Below are 9,364 nucleotides of genomic sequence, written 5' to 3'. Positions count from 1 at the left end.
CTTCTACTAACTACTTGCTCCAAGTGGCACATCCCATTAACTTGGCTGTCATGGAGCCAGACCCCCTTGTCCGCCAAGGCTGGAATGCTGGCTCCACCAAGTTCCAATGAGGCATGTCTGGGCCCCTACTTCCTCTCAGTCCCAGCTTCCTCAAAGATGAAGCTGAGATTCTACATGAGTTGTACAAGATGTCAGCGTGGGGGGCAGTTGTCTCTGTGGTTCAGAGCATCTGGAACACTCAAGGTGCCTACAGGGCTGCTTTTCAATGCCCATCTTTAGTGTTATCATTCAACAAATGAATCACAAGCCTCACATGCTGGTTCAAATACCAGCCCCTGAAAGGCTGAGGCAGGAGGATCACAAAGTTTGAAGGCTACTTGGGCTACATGGTGAGCTCAAGGCCAGCCTGGACTCACAGTAAGACCCTGTCACATCAAAACAAAACAGGGCTGAGGGTTTATCTCAGTGGTTCCACTGCTTGCCTCACAAGCGCAAGGCCCTGAGTTCCATCCCCGCTACCAAAAAAAAAAAACCAGTCACTTATCACACACCAGATATTACACTGTAAAACAAATCACTTTGCCATGCACTGTCTCCAGGCACCTGGAACCCCAGGAATAACAGGGTACAGCACCAAGACACACAGGTGAGCCTTGGTCTTTCTTTCTCCTGACCACTCTCAGGCAGGTACCAATGCCCTGAGCTTGCATCGTTCAGCTCAGGATGGACTGGATGGCCCCTTCCAGCTCTGAGGGTTACAGGGTGAGGGGCGAGCAGGCAGGATGCTTGATAAAACTCTCACTCCAGGAGGTGTTTCACAAATCCAATTGATGTCAGCGACCCTGATATATTCTTTCATGGACTACATGTATGGAGAGGAATGTGATCCCAAACATCAAAAATGACCACAGCTGACAAATCTGGACCTGTAAATTGATTTGATTTTCATACCATTCATTCCTACTTGTTTTGTTTTTGTTTGTTTGTTTTTTGTACCCAGGATCGAACTCAGGTCCTTGTGCTTTCGAGGCAAGTGACGGAACCACTGAGCTAAATCCCTGGCTTGTTTGTTTTTCTTACTCAATATCAATCAGATCCATCTATTTCTTAATCATAGTTACCATCTCTCATTTTTACACCTTTCTGGTTTTTCCACACATTATCTATGGACACTCCTACAAATAATAGCACCATTCACTTTATGAAGTCTAAGATCTTCATCTCACTAAGATTTAATGCCTTGCCACAACCAGGCCTCAGCAGATCTCAGTATCCATGGGCCTCCCCAGTCTCTACCAACCACACCCAAGAGCCCTCACATTAATCTTTCCCTGGTACTGTTATTTTCCAGAAGAGACTACCTAGGAGATAATTGAGAAGCAAAGGCAAAAATACTGAATTTCATGATTTTAATTTCTTTCAGTGGGGCATTAGGTTTTTTCAGTGAGACAGAGTCTTGCTGATAGTTCAGCCTGGCTTTGAAGTCACTATGTGGTCCAGGCTGGCCTCAAACTCATGGCAATCCTCCTGCCACAGCTTCCTGAGTGCTGGCATTACAGGTGTGTGCCACCGTACCTGGCCTCATGATTTTAACATCAAACAAAACACAGAGAAGGTAGGATGGGAATTTCCAGAAAAGCTGTGTAAACGTTAAGGATGGATTTAATAGACAGCTTCCATTAGATGACTGGGACTGACTTCTGATTTACAGAAAGCTTAAAGAGAAAAACTAATTTAGCAAATATGTAGTAAAATGAACCGTAAGAAAACAACATTTGCACACTTGATTTACTGGAGCTTGTTTTTGTTAAACAAACTGTGTTGTAAACAAAACTTCAGAGAGAGGGAGTAAGTCGACTCCTCTGGCGTTCCTCACACCGAGACACATTCATGTATTCTTCCACCTCTCACCAATTGCAACAAGGAAAACCAGTCTCCAACACCCAAACAAGTCCAATGCTACTGGATAACCACTTTTTCCTTGGGTGGTGAAGCTCCTGGAGAAGTGGGCCAAAGGCTGCGAGGTGGGCTATGCAGCGCAGCTCTGTGCAAGACAACTTCAACCGTGGTCCCTGATTCAGGTTTGCAGAGCGGGTGCAGACTACCACCCTAGGTAGCACCCCAGCTGATAGCTCACACTGCAGATCTCTGAACAGGTAAACAAAGGTCAGTGGCCCCAAGAGGAGAGGAGGGGCCGGGGCTGGAGCTATCAGACCTGCGTGTAAAGTCACAGGGGAAAATGGGAAGATCTGGACTTTGGACCTGCAGCAAGTTCAAACTGTGGCACTCTCCATAACTAGGTGTAGTGTAACCTTGTACAAGGTATCTAACCTCTATGAGTCTGTTTGCACAGCAGCAAAATGGGAATGACAAGTACCTACTGCCTACCTAGCCAGAAACTGAAGAATGCTTTAAGATTTTTAACAGTCATTGCTAAGGGCTTTCGAAATGAGGAGAAGCCATTTATGCCCCTCAACACAGCCAGAAAAGGGCTGAGGATGTATCTCAGGTGTAAAGTGCTAGCCTAGCATGAATAAACTCCTGGGTTCTATCCCTAGTACTGTGAAACAAACAAATAAAACCAGAAAGCATAGCCATTTTATCAAACTTTTGCAAGCATTCAAAAGTCTTCATTTTATTTTTGTCTTTTTTGAGACAAGGTCTCACTTTGTAGTTTAGGCTGGCCTTGAATTCACAGTGATCCTCTTGCCTCAGTCTTCTGTGTGCTAGGATTATAAGTGTACATCACCACACCCAGCTTGAATTAGCACTTTTTAGCTGTCTGGGAGATTAAATGTAATTTTCAATATCTTATAGCCATTTACAGTCTACTCTTGTGAATTGTATGCTTAAACTGTTTATTTTCTACCACTGGGGCCTTGGCTCCTTCTCTTGAAAATCAATTTCTGAAAATGCTGAAACAGATTGAGAGTGTGAATTCACTTCCTGGCCTGGGACTCTGGTAATTGGAATTATCACCCTTTTATGATTTCCACAAATACTCATAAAGGGGTCATATTTTAAAATTTTTTATGATTTTATTTTCAAGCTTCAAAGTGTATCTCTGGATTAAATGTCCATTTCCCATAGAAGCATGTAGGTTATACCCACAATGAAAAGAAAACTCAGATTTAGAGATTTGCTTTATAATCTTAAACATATCAACTGAGGCAAATCTGAGCATTTGGAGGTATTAAAGTACCTCATAAAGAATCTCGGAAAGAAACTAGTGCCTGGGGTTGTTCCCTCAGCCGCACATGCAGCCAGAGTTTCGAGACCAAGTCCCCTTTACTCCCATCCTCATCTCCTCGGTCCCAAATGCCAAGGTTTTGGAAACTGTGGGTATTTCATTGCTCCTTAAACCCAATCCAGCTTGGGAAAAGATAATACAAGATACAGGACATACAAAAATAGCGAAATTGGGGCAATTTTCTATGTGCACGCCCTTAAGTGACCAATATTTCCTCATCCCCAACTATTTATCCCATCCCAACATCTGTCCCCAACTGCAAACAAATTATATTTTGATCCTCACCTCTATCTCGCTTCCAAACCAGCAGCTCCAGATGTTAGAGGAAAGCATTTCCCAGGTGTGTCATATCTTTGAATCAATGCATAAACACTGCATTATTTAACAGGTCATTAAAAGGTCCCAACATCTCTGGCTTCATAATGAAGTAGACAGAATGAGCTTTGGTTTCCCTACAGTCCACAAAATCTCAGGACACTCCCCCACCCCAGCCAACCTGTGCTTGGTTTTACTAAGAATATCAAAAAGCCACCCATGCCATCCTGTGCACACAACCTTCAGATTCCACCAACCCATCTCTGCATTTTCCCCCACTGCCTTCTCAACTTGCAAGGAAGAAGCCTGCCTCCGGCCTGACGGGAATTTCCTCCAATCCCACTGAACTGCCCCTCCATGCAAGTCCTCCACACTGATATCCTAAACATGCTTTCTCCAAAGCCTGTGGCTCTTCCCTTCTCTCCCCTGCCCCAGCAGGACTTCTGCCATCAGTTGTCTAGAGCCTGGTCCTCAGCATCTTTCAGGTTCCACTTTTACGATGTCATGCAGAGTCCCTGAGCCTCCCCTCCTTGCCAAGTGCTCCTTCCATCTCCCTTCAGTGATTGCTTTTCCTGCTCTGAGAACTCCTCTTTTCCTCCTGGGCATTGTCCTATCACCTTGGTTGTCATTATCTTCCCTTAACATTGTCTCCTTGAACTCAGTGTCCCCAGAGAGGTTCTCTGTACACTGTGTGGGTTCTGTCAGTGCTGAGATATTCAGGGGGCATCTGTCCAGAACTGGAGAGGCAAAGAAAGCCAGAGTCCCACCTGCAGAAGTCACCCAGCCCAGACACCAGGAGTTAACTGCGGCGTCCCCAACTTCCCAGCCAGTGTACCACACCTCCCCACCCCAGGCAAATGCAAGCAACCACCCCACCTCTCCCATCCAGCCCTTCCTTTCTGCACTGAAACTCAAGCCCTCCCCTGCCCCAGCTTCAGCTCTAGCTCTGGCTGTCTGTCTCCTCGATATTCTAGCTCTTTCGAGGTTCTGCCCCGCGAAACTACCATTCTCTTTCTAAGCAGTGGTGCCACATGTGGTAGTCACGATACTCAGCACAACTATGTGTGTGTGCTTGGGCGGGGCTGAGATAGAACTCAGGGTCCTGCATGTCAGGCAGGTTTCTCCACCACAGAGCTACAGCCCCAACCCTGGCCATAACTTGTGGTTCTCTGCTGCCTCTTCAAGAAGACCTGATTCCTTCCCTGGCATCCAAAGCTTCCCATAGCCTGGCCACTTATCCTTCCAGGCAAACGGAACAGAATAAGCTTTGCCACTCCAAATCTCTCTGAATTTTTCCTCCCTGTTTGGCTGTGCTCTCCCTGTGCTGGCTGCCATCTCAAGACGGGAATGGAGGAGGACTACCATCCTTTAAATACCTCTCTATTGTTTAACTTTTTTTATAATTAGCAAAAATTACTTTCAATTTAAAAAAAAACAAGTGATTTTCAAGGACTATTTGAAAGCTACCTCCTGTACATATTTCCTTGACCATCCTGGTTCAAAGACATTTTTCCATATTTCTCCTTGTGCTAAAAATGCATGTTCAGAGTTAATTGCCTCTTAACAGACTTCCTCTTACAGTGCTAATATTGCTTCTCCCTAACTTAATTTCTACATCCTGTAGGGCAAAGACTGCATCTACTGCATCTTATCTCCCCTAATTCCTTAGCCACTGCCTATGACAGGCAATCAACAAACATAAGTCACCAAATCTTTAGTATGCAAATCTAAATTTTCCCAGGTTAGCAAATAAATGTTGTCTTCTCACTGGAATATAAGTAGGGCTTTTCCATTACAAAAGATTTTTTCAGTGGGTTAATCACTCAAATTCTTTTTTCTTCTACAATTCATTTGGTAACACTGCTTGTCACTGTAAAGGTTGAAACACTCTTTGTTAAAGGTTAGGAGTGTGGGTGTGTGTGTGTGTGTGTGTGTGTGTGTGTGTGTGTGTGCCAGCCTACTTTCTCTCAAGAAGCCCTAAAATAAGATCAATGATGAATGCGACCAAACTATAACTTTCCAAAATTATAACGAGTCAAGTCAGATAATTCCTACCAGATCCACTCTCCCAAAGGAAAAGGATGTTTTTGTTGTTTTTTGAGACAGGGTCTTGCTATGCAGTTCTGGTTGGTCTTGAACTTACTATGTAGTCCAGGCTGGCCTCAAACTCCCAGCAACTGATTCTCCTACCTCAGCCTCCTAAGCGCTGAGATTACAAGTATGTGTCACCAAGCCTGGCTCTAAAGGAAAAGGACTGACAGAGCTCAAGCCCCTCCACAAAAATTGAAACCAAATGTCACCCTAGCAACTCAAGTGCCAAAATTTTAGCAACACAGACAGGGCCCTCTTGAAAGCTCACTCCATGTGAAAAGTCCTCATTAAACTCAGTTATATTTAGGAAAAAATGAAACAGAAGTTATATTTAGATGAAATGGCTTAAAAGAATTTTACCAAAAGCAGCATGCTTATACTGATTCTCTAAAAGATCTTCCTTAGTTACTATATACAACAACCTCTGAGAATGAATACAAGGATTTCTGCTTATCTAGAAGAACAGGAATGCCCCAAGCACAGCAAAATAATGCAGGAGAAATAGCAGGATACAAGGGACTCAAAAAAGAGCACATATTTAAAAGAGCAGAGCAGTCACATAGAGATCTGAGCTGAGGTGGTCTTGAGTAGCCTGCCAATAACTCCTAAACTTAGGCAATGGACACAAAAGCCAGAGACACCCTTAGCAACTCTACCTAGATGCTTTCTGTTCCCAAATGTCATCAGCACTCACACTGTGGCCACCAACTATGGCATCACTCTATAGCTAGCCTGCTCAACACACACATCTTTCTTCTGGCTCTTCTTCTCAACTATTTTTGGTATCTATTTATACAAAATTCCAGTGAAGAGCAAGGAGGTGGTTTTGTAAATCTGCGAAGTGTTTTCATGAATTACCCTGCGCTGTGGGTGTGAATACTGCAGACTAAGAAATGGTTAGTGGCAACTATTCCTCTCTTCAAAGTCCACAGGGCTCTGGGCTCAGAGGCTTGGAAGTCACCCCAGGCTAAGGAGCCCTCTCCTCTAAAGAGCCTCAGGAAGAGGCCACTTCCCAGCAGCCCTGCCAAGCCAGAGTAGAGGGCAAGGTGACTGCCTGGAGGGAAGTGCCCCGGCTGCTAGAGCAGCCACAGCAACACATCAGTGGGTAAAAGTGAGTAAAGGTGCTGAGGTCTGCTGTGTCCTGCTGTTACAAAGGTCCAGGGACACTTGGAAAACACTGTAATCTCTGCTTTTGCATGGTATTTTCCAAAGATGTTAGAGCAGCAGAGAACTGAGATTATCCAATTTTGTACCACTTAGAGGCCATAAGGCAGCAGAGCGGATAGCTGCAGTTGCACAGTCTGGAGGTAAAACAAAGGACCTAAGACACCACATACAGAGAGCAGATCCTCTGTAGCAGGGACCTCTTGTCCCGAGGCCTCAGCTACTTCCCTCCCCTTTCCTCTTTCTACAGCTATCCTTTTACCAGGCTGGGAAACCAACAGAAGGCCACTGTCTGCTCTCCAGTAAAAATCACATTAATTACCTTGATCGAATCACCCAAAGGGAAATCACCATGTCAGCCCTTTGTAGTACAATCTAATGCTTAAGCAGGTTCTTGCTTCTTTCCTTGCTGGCCCAAGGATGAGCCATGTTAGAAGAAAACTTGCCCAGTACAAGGAAAAACTGTGTAACTAACCAGGCAGGAATAACACAGCAATCAGCACATGAGAGGCACAGAAACACAGGGGGAAGCTGGCGGTGGTGGCGGGTGTGCTGGTGCATACCTATGATCCCAGCACTTGGGAGGCTGAGGCAGGAAGACGGCTAAGAAAAAAAAGCACTGAGGGAATTAAACTTACTCTGTAAGGCAACTCACTGAAGAGATAAGAGAGATATGGGGGCATGCTAAGTCCCCAAGAAAGCAGGGGTCTCAAGGGTGTGAAGAGGGGCCTGGTGACCTGGGCTAGCATAAGCAATGGCTGTAAAGGTGAGCGTGGTAGAGAGGGAGTGAGCTCTAAAATCAGGCCTGGATTTAGTCACCAGGAACTCTAGGAGCAACCTTTGGAAGTTATTATGCAAAACAACACTAAGATGAAAGGAAGGAGAAAGGGAAGATACAAACAGAAAATAGGTCTCACCTGGGCTCTTGGTGGCAGGGCAGCCACTGAGAGATGGATGTTAGCATCCTGGTCCAAGACACGAAGCCAGGAGGCTGGGAGAATCAAAATAGCCCTAAAGAATAATGGGTACTGGAGGTGGTCCCTGCTTGAGGGAGAAACATCTCTGTCAGGGGCATTTCTGAAGGATTTAACGGCCAGGACCTAGCTCAGGGCGACATACAGTTGTGAGCAGTCTGGGCCCCTCCCCAGACAGCCTCACAATAAAAGGGAACCAAGCGGACTTCAGTGAACTAACTCCCTCCCTCTCCTCAACCCAGGCAGGTACAGAAACCTCCCATCTCGTACCCATCTGTGGGCGTGGGCCAAAGTGTCCATGGAGGGAGAGTCGCCCAACTTTTACACACAACTTTTCCTTGAAAAATGAATGAGAAAAAGCAACGGCCAAAATCCAGCTTGCACCACGAACTGACACACATTCAGGACTTCTGAGATACTTCAATCCAACAAGGCCAAAGATGAGGGGTCTCCCTTCGCCCCTCCAATCCACACCCCACCCAGAGACGGCAGCGCCCCTCAAAATTGGCTGTGGAGGACAGGGCCCTCCACCGACGGCCACACGATGATAGCAGGGACAGCCCATTCACCACCTAGCTTTTCTCCAGCGGCCCTAGATCACCGTCATTATACAGGGGTAGCTTTAGAATAAAGTGAGCTTGCCCCGGGCTCCACTCCTAAGGACCCAACACTTCCTTTCCCCCAGTCGAGAACGTACTGGCGGCCATCGGGAAGCTGATTAGAAAGCAGAGGAGGCGCAGGCGGTAGCACCAAACCTAGCACCCAATAGGCGCTCGACCAAGCCCTACCATCGGACCCTGCGGCTGGGCAGGGAGCCCGACTCCGGACACACAAAGGCCCGGCCAGCCCGGGGCACTACCCCTCGCTACGCGGGGGGGCGAGAGCTTAGAGCTAGAGAGGGGGCGAAGGAATCCGCCCTCATTTGCACGTTGTCTGGGGCCGGGTCAATTTGCTTAATCACCGCTCTAAATGCCAGCGCGCAGCACACAATGTGCGCCCATTAACAGGTTTAAAGTGTCTCAGCGCTCACTTTAAATGAGAAAAGCCCGCAACAATGGGGGGAAAAAGCCAAGTTCCTCAACTTGAAGAAAACCTTGGGCAGCCCTAGAAATCTGGGAGTTTAAAATCCAGAGCTCCAAGGCAGAAAAGCTGAGGCCCCGAAGTGAGGGCTGGGAGTGGGGAGGGGCGTTAAGAATACCGGGTTTGTTAGGAACCAGCTCACAGCCGCCCAGTGAACCCGGGGAACTTGAGGGCGACGTCAACCCGGCTCCTCCGGGCTCCTGCCCAGCTGCCAAGGAAAGCAGACCGATCTCTAAAAAGGAGAGCGAGACCCCGCAAAGAGGACACAAATCCAAATTTTCACTTGGTGCAGGCTAAGAGTTTTGGAGGCTAAAGAAGATCCCTGAGGACCCCAAAGCTTCTACCCGCAAATAATGAGAGAAGGTACAGAAACTTCACTTTTCGTCCAGACCCCGGCCAACACAGCCTCACGCTCGGCCCCGCGCCGCAGCTCCACCATGCAAACAAGTTCGGCCCCAGATCAACTCGACGGCGCCCTCCCCCACCCACG

General features: G+C 46.9%; 1 long non-coding RNA gene across 1 annotated transcript; it reads right to left on the bottom strand.

Annotated features, from left to right (window-relative positions):
- Window positions 1–2,709: 2,709 nt before the first annotated feature.
- LOC104869867 lies at window positions 2,710–7,855 on the bottom strand. Its single transcript, XR_782381.1, has 3 exons — window positions 7,738–7,855; window positions 3,536–3,601; window positions 2,710–2,782 (listed from the first exon to the last, which is right to left on the bottom strand). It is a non-coding gene; the product is annotated as an uncharacterized LOC104869867 (long non-coding RNA).
- Between the last annotated feature and the right edge of the window lie 1,509 nt (window positions 7,856–9,364).

Source organism: Fukomys damarensis, unplaced genomic scaffold (genome assembly GCF_012274545.1).
Source record: "Fukomys damarensis isolate Sample0158 unplaced genomic scaffold, DMR_v1.0_HiC HiC_scaffold_2, whole genome shotgun sequence".
NCBI lineage: Eukaryota > Metazoa > Chordata > Mammalia > Rodentia > Bathyergidae > Fukomys > Fukomys damarensis.
This window is presented reverse-complemented; position numbering and strand designations above follow the sequence as displayed.